This window comes from Anas platyrhynchos, chromosome 13 (genome assembly GCF_047663525.1).
Source record: "Anas platyrhynchos isolate ZD024472 breed Pekin duck chromosome 13, IASCAAS_PekinDuck_T2T, whole genome shotgun sequence".
Taxonomy (NCBI): Eukaryota; Metazoa; Chordata; class Aves; order Anseriformes; family Anatidae; genus Anas; species Anas platyrhynchos.
In genome coordinates this window covers 14,289,076-14,295,075 of record NC_092599.1, presented here as the reverse complement: position 1 = coordinate 14,295,075, position 6,000 = coordinate 14,289,076, and the positions used below count along the sequence as shown (strand labels likewise).

The window sequence follows — 6,000 nt, the reverse complement described above, 5'->3', positions numbered from 1 at the left end:
ACAATAGCACCCAAGGCTACACTTGATTGATGCATCTGGTAAACACAGATGTTAATAATGCTATAGAAATGGTAAGGTGAATGAAGAAAGACTTGCAGATTATTTTCTTCCACGTGGGCAGTGCTATTGGTGCAACAGCAGCCAAATACAAATATCAGTGGCTTACCAGCACCCATAGACAACTTAAAGCTATAAGAACAAATTAGATTACTTACATGAATTGTGTACTCTGACCCACTGCTGCTGAAATCAATTAAATATTTCACTGTCAAAACTTTCCTTCTGAGAGGGCTGTGGGTTAAAAGAAGTTAACATATATTGCCTATTATTGTTAAAGCAAATGCATTTCTGAATGTCAGCCTCACAAAACAAAACACTTTTGTAACTCTACAGAATACATTTCAACACGCAGACGTGTCAGTTGTATTTTGTCACGGTTTAGCATCACACTTCTCAAAGTACCAAAGCAATTTGTGACTAATGTTATAAGTACCGAGGGATATCCATAAGGATTTTCCACATTCTGAAAAGCAGTGCGGCAATTTAATTCTACAGAATGCTTAAGTTATAAAACTAGATATGGGACACCAATCAGTTAGTTGTAAACTAAAACACTACTAACATTTTTAGCAATACTAGGGAGTGACAGAAGGAATTTTGTCCAGTTACAATGCAGAAGAATAAAGGTGATGATGACATGTGCTACTTGCATTGTGCACACCCTGCTGAGTACTTCTTTCGTTTTGATACTACTGAGAGATTTCATTGCCCCTCACATATTCACGAAGGCAGAGTTGATGGACAATAGAAGGTAAAACTGGTGATTAAAGGAAAAAGCTTGTTCAAAAGTGACAGAAAACCTACTTTGCTGGCTTCCAAGGAGGCTTTTGTGTTTCTTCAATCTGGTCTAAAAACAGGTAACTCCATATTATTTTTTTATGTTATTATTATTGTTATATAGACCACATCTGAAATAGTGATAGCATGTTTTTAAACACTCCTTGACATCCAGTGCTGCCACAAATTGTATTATTTGCTTTTCACAACTAAGCAGGTAGACGAAGTGACTTCATACTGTAACACATCTCCCTAGCTATGCCGGTAGCTGTATTTTTTTTCTTTTTTTTTTTCCTTGAATACTGTAAATCTAATTACCATGTGCTCTGAGGAACTACAAAGTAGTGATACGCATTACTAACAACTGCTGTCAATAGAAGTTTTTTCTGTAGCATGAACAGGAGCTTTTCATCTTGTACAGCACTAAAAGCTCTTACCTGTGTTCCAAAATTCCAGCAGCGTTTCAATGCACAGCAACGCAGCTTTCATGGCAACAACTTTGTACCCTTGGCTCTGTAGCCTTGTGCTGGAGGAGGCAGGGATCTCTCAAACTCAGAAACAGAGCAATGACCCAGCGCAGCAACAGTGCATGTCCCGAGATCCTGATGAAAGCAGCAAGCAGGAGCATTGAGCACTACAGCTTTCATAAGTCTGGCGATCCTATAGGCTCTCAAGCAGTTGCTGGCAGTGCCCTCAGCTCCACTGGGCACATCTGGAAAAAAAATCACAACTCAGTATCCCAGCAATGCACTGGGAGACCGAAATCTAGTATCAAAGCTAAAAATACAGGCATGTGCGTTTGTGTAAGGAACTGGTTTAGATCTCCTACTTGAAATTTTTCTGAAGTGAACTTACTCTTGTAACTTGAGATTCTTCTCCACATCATTTGTGCTTTGTCCAGCTCCGGTTGGAATTTCATCTCTAGGACAGAGGTTAGCCTTTACATGCATCTAAAAGGGAAAAAAAATCAATAACAAGCATAATTTAATCTGCCACAAGCTTCTTTGTAAGAAGTCAAATTCACATTCAAAGCTGTCTGCAAATTTGAAGCATGTATTATTTATTAGTCCTACAGAGTTGAATAATGATCTTCTTGCTATGGAGTAGTGTTTACAGAAGGCTCACAGTGTAAAGGAGGAAAAACTGCACCTGAAGAAAGCTACATTTTCCTACTATTAATTTAAGAGACAGGGTCATGGCACCATTGTTCTGCACTACAAAGCCTCTCTCAGATCTATATGCAAACATTGTGTGAACAGTATCCTTGTGTGTATAAGCCTGATACTCACACAGATATAGGCTCAACCTACAGCCTCGGTGCTTAGCTATGAATTTCCAGCAAGCTGTAGTGCTGGTTAGAGCTGGAATACGTAGATAGGATCTCCCAACAACCACATCCTGCAACAACTTGCCCAAGGAGGTCTAAGCCATTCTTCCCAGGCTGCCATTGCTAATGGCCATGGAGCCATGTACAAGGTGACAAGACTAGAAAAGTCTTGCCTAAAGCTGTGTTTATAGAGTAAGGCTCAAGGTCCCATTACCTTCCTGATCTGAACCAGAGCATGTCTGGACAGTTCCAAATCATTTCCACAAGGCCTGCATCACAGCAGCATTACTGCTTAGCAAATCCCTATCACCTCTCTCAAAATACATTTCTTTCCCAGCAGTTTCTGCTTTTTAACAGAGCTGGTATTTTATTTGGGGGTAGGGTATAAGAAGAGTGAGGATTTTATTCGCTGGTTTTATTTGCTTTGCCTACATATCGAATTGCTGACAAGATTACTCCACAATTTCCACAGAACATGGGCTGTGGCAATTATTACAGTGACAAACTACATAACGCTTCAGAAACTTCCTTCCAAAGTAAACAGGCAGCCTCCATAACCTGATGGTACTTTCCATATCCAAACCTACATGACTCAAGAGCCACCCAGCATGCAGCTTTTCCTGGCACTGAGTTCCTGGTCACAAAAATCTCTCAAACGACTAACAGATAACTCCAGTTACTCAGGTGTTGCATTAACAGAGCCACTTGGAGCTCCTCTGGCCCTGGGCCTATTTCTGGTTTCCTGTGAAGCAGGAATTGAACTGCTCCACATTGCAATGATGCCTGCTGCATTACCGATGCTTCCCCAAGGATGCCAAACACCCTGCAAGGTTGTGCACGCTGCCTGCTTGGTTTGACACGTCAAGCACCTTGAAGGATTGCAGCCACAGCCCCAAGGCTGTAAATTTCTTCATTTCAAGTGTGCTTGTCCCATATGTTCAAGTGTTACACAGAAATTCAAGGACCTATATATATTATGCAATACAATAAAGCATTTAACCCGGCTGTTACTGCGTATCAGCTAAAGGGATATAAATTCTTCTAGACTAGTTAGGAGAAAAAAACATCTCTTTTTGGTTTGTGCACTACATGGGATGTTCTGGAGATTTTATACTGTCGGTATGAAGGAAGTTGCTGCACAGTCAAGCAGAGTTGATGTACTTGTGTACAGCTTCTATGTTATTTTCCACACCTATCCAAAAACGAAGCATCGTATACAGAGACTTGCACTATTGCTTAATTCACCACTTCCGCAGCCGCGATTGCTGGTGAAGCTGGTGACACCACATCGAGCAGCCTATCGTGCTCTCCCCTAAAACCAGCAGCAGGATCACTGCTTTGTTTAACTACATCTGTGCACGTTAAATTATCCTTTTTATATCCTTTTTCTTCAACAGCTGCATTGCATCTGAGAAACCTTTTACCCCTCGTACTATGTCAAATGATTAATGCACTAGCCACGCTATCAAGAATTACATTGAAATGTAGAGGTTGCAGTGGCACAAACATGTAGTTACAGCATAATTCCCGGCAACAAATTCAGTAAAATTTAATCATGCTGCACAGTTGCACTGTAGAAAAACCAGCTGAGTGCTAGTATAATCGAACTGGCAGCTTCAGGTAACACTAACCAAACCCATTTATTATTAGGATCCACAAATACAACGTGAAACCATTATTGAGAAGTTAATCCTTCTCTGAAGACTAAAAAAACTGACAAAAGGGTGTGGGGGCTGCAAAACACCAAAAGGTAAATTGAACCTTTAAAGCAGGAATATACAGTAGAACATAGGAACAAGGTCGGGACCGTACATACAACCAGAGAGACAACTCCATTGTATGTTAACCTGGACAGAAACCAAATCAAACAAAACAAGAAGCAGGTAATCTTCATAATCTTCATAGCTTCATATTTCTAAAGTTAATTAGGCTTTGGGTTCTCTTGACAAGGTGCTCTGCTGCAAACTTCCGTCTTCTTTTATTTTGCCTGGAAAGCGTATAATATCAGCCACACTATGCAAATGTAAGGTTTCTCTACAATGTGCCATGGGAGAAATTTTATACTGCATTTACCATTATCTTATTTCTATCATTCCTCCACTTTGCAGTTTCAGTGATGAACTAACGCTCATTTGAAATGTGACTGTTTTTTAAAACAGCCAAGTATCACCTCTTCTATAGAAGCAAAGCAACATGGTTTTAATTCAATGTAGACTTGGCTTCATGACAATCTGTTGCTTTTGAATAAGCAGAAAAATAAATTAGTCATGTGCAGTGCTTTGGAAGCAGAAATGCTCATTTTAAAGCCAAGACCATTAATAAGCATTCACAGCCTTACAAATGAATAATTGTAGGGAACCCAAAGGCTGGCCTGAATTTGCAGTATCAATTTAAACACATTATTTAGTCAACAAATTTACTAGAATGTAGGACACAACACATTCAAAGAAAAATAGATATTAGATGACACTTTTTGAATTGGCAAACCTACCTAGCTTAGCTTTCCATATTTTCTCCATAGCATAGATCATATTAATCCTTTGTGTTGCTTTCAGAGCCAAGTTATTCTCTATGTTTGACATATTTCAGGTTTACAGTTGTGTGACAAAAAATGTCTTCTTGCTTTGCTGACTTGAACAAAGCTATCCTAGGAATTAATTTGGTGTGTTGCATTTTAGCATTCAAAATATATTCAATGCAGAAAGTGTGTATTAATAATGAGATTGAATATCAATGTTCTAATCCAGACTATTTTTAAGGAATATGAATACTTCTCATCTCATCTGTTCTGTTTCAGCTGAATCTCTTTTGATTCATTTACTAATTTCCAGAGGAGGTGGCAATGTTGCTACCTCCTGTGTTTTTCAAAACCCACGTGATCCAAAACCAGGAGAAACAGTGCACATATTTACTCTCTTCATAATGCCAGTGGACATAACCTATGTAAATGCTTTGTGAATATCTTACCCATCCTCCTGCCTATACAATATTGTTCCTAGAAATCTATTTGCTACTATCAAATTTTCATGTGTCAAGCAATAGGTCTTTGAGACCAGCATTCTACCTAAATAATCACGGTGTTAAAGTTTTTTTTCCACTATTATTGCTTTAATCTTTCTTTTCCTTCCAATTTATCTGTTTCTTCTTATGCTTCTTCGCTTATGTCTTCCTAACTACAGGAGTGAATGGCAGAAGGCTGTTTGAACTGAGCTGTACTCATGCTTAAGCTATTTCTACCCAAGTCATGCCTGTTCACTGTTTTTCCCAGTAGCTTCCAAATTGTCTAAAATAGTTGTGATGTGGCCAGGTTTGTTTATTTCATTCATAAAGCATTTCAAACCCTGCTCTGTAACTATTTGTTTCTGAGTAAAGCAGCGCACTCTCATATAAACAGCATGAGCCCTACTACTAGGGGATGGGATTTTAATCCAGATTGAAAGGTAACGACTAATGACGTGGAACAGCCCCCTGCATATTTTAGCAAGGAGCTTCATTTTAACTTACAGTAATACTTCAGCACATCAGTAAACTAATTGTGTTAAAGGGAGCAAAATGATGCCTTAGTAAAGAGATTTCACCTTCTATTCTAGCATTTTAAAAAGAACTTGTAGAGAAATGAATTTCCACCACTTTGGTGAAAATTACTGGTAACAGGATCTATTGTACCGATAAAGCTTTATATAGCATGGGAGATGGGTACATTTAGGCCATTTTTGAGAATAAAAAAACAGTATGCATGCTCCTGCTTCATTCTGTTTTCACACTACTTACAGATTCAGGTAATAGCTTCCTGCAGAAACGACTTTACTGATTTTTGACCAGCTGGCTGGTCACAA

General features: G+C 38.9%; 1 long non-coding RNA gene across 1 annotated transcript in view; it reads right to left on the bottom strand.

Annotated features, from left to right (window-relative positions):
- Positions 1–215: 215 nt before the first annotated feature.
- The window catches only part of LOC106018899 (uncharacterized), a 62,405-nt gene continuing 56,620 nt past the window's right edge, over positions 216–6,000 (bottom strand). Inside the window, exons 2-4 of the long non-coding RNA XR_003500350.3 lie at positions 1,693–1,787; positions 1,275–1,549; positions 216–291 (exon numbers count right to left, since the gene is read on the bottom strand). This is a non-coding gene — a long non-coding RNA (uncharacterized lncRNA). The remainder of the gene's footprint in view (positions 292–1,274; positions 1,550–1,692; positions 1,788–6,000) is intronic.